This window comes from Hyla sarda, unplaced genomic scaffold, assembly GCF_029499605.1.
Source record: "Hyla sarda isolate aHylSar1 unplaced genomic scaffold, aHylSar1.hap1 scaffold_915, whole genome shotgun sequence".
Taxonomy (NCBI): domain Eukaryota; kingdom Metazoa; phylum Chordata; class Amphibia; order Anura; family Hylidae; genus Hyla; species Hyla sarda.
The window spans coordinates 130,350-131,398 of record NW_026610944.1 but is presented as its reverse complement, the minus strand read 5'-3'; the positions used below and the strand labels follow the sequence as shown (position 1 = coordinate 131,398).

Here is a 1,049-nt window from a genome sequence, read left to right as displayed (position 1 = left end):
TACAGCTTCCCGTGGGTGTTGGTTTGATACCGTTTGGGGACAGCCAAGGAGGCATCTGCAGGCAACAAAGGTAGGTGTGTGCTTGTGTGTGTGTTTCCTATGCAGATCCTAAGCCCAGTGTCACATGCAAGTAGGAGGAGTAAGAAGGGTTCCTGGCAAATCCGGGTTATGGATTGCATTTAAAAAGGCCCCGTGGGAGTGCAATGGGCCCCTGTCTTGCTGCTTAGCAATAATGGTATGGGTTTAGGTTCTGCTGTGTGTACTGGTGGTTGACTGCCCCCCAGCCCAGAGTGTGCATGGAAAATTGTCTGGCAGCCTCCCTGACAGCAAGCAGTGATAGTGCCCATGAAGGGCACCTTGTTGGGCCCGCCCCTTTCACGGTTATCGCTTCTCGGCCTTTTGGCTAAGATCAAGTGTAGTATCTGTTCTTATCAGTTTAATATCTGATACGTCCCCTATCTGGGGACCATATATTAAATGGATTTTTGAGAACGGGGGCCGATTTCGAAGCTTGCTTCCGTCGCCCTATGCATTGACCCGATATGGCAGTATCTTCGGGTACAGTGCACCACCCCCTTACAGGGTTAAAAAGAAAGATTCCTACTTTCATTGCTACCTGCTTGCTGGCTAGCCAGCTAGCCAGCCCTGTGGGCCTTGCTGCTGCTGCAGCCAAAAAACAAAAGGTGGTGCTGCTGCTGCTGCTTCTGCTTCTGCTTGTGTCTGGCCGCTGTTGGAGCGTCCAGGCACAGGACTTCTGCTGCTGCTGACTAAATGGCCTCCTTAATTGGATCATTTGAGTAGCCAGCACACCTGTGCAGGTAGGGCATGACATGATAGGCAGCTGCCTTGATAGCGGGTGGGTGCTGAATGTTCCTAATTGACAAAATAAGATTAATGCTTATGAAGAAATATAAAATCTCATCCCTTCCCCAATATCGCGCCACACCCCTACCCCTTAATTCCCTGGTTGAACTTGATGGACATATGTCTTTTTTTGACCGTACTAACTATGTAACTATGTAACATAACATGGGGGGGGGGGGGGGGGT

At 50.0% G+C, this 1,049-nt stretch overlaps 1 non-coding gene across 1 annotated transcript; it reads left to right on the top strand.

Moving 5' to 3' along the window:
- Positions 1-383: 383 nt before the first annotated feature.
- On the top strand, positions 384-574 carry LOC130349455 (U2 spliceosomal RNA). Its single transcript, XR_008886777.1, has one exon. It is a non-coding gene; the product is annotated as a U2 spliceosomal RNA (small nuclear RNA).
- Positions 575-1,049: the final 475 nt, after the last annotated feature.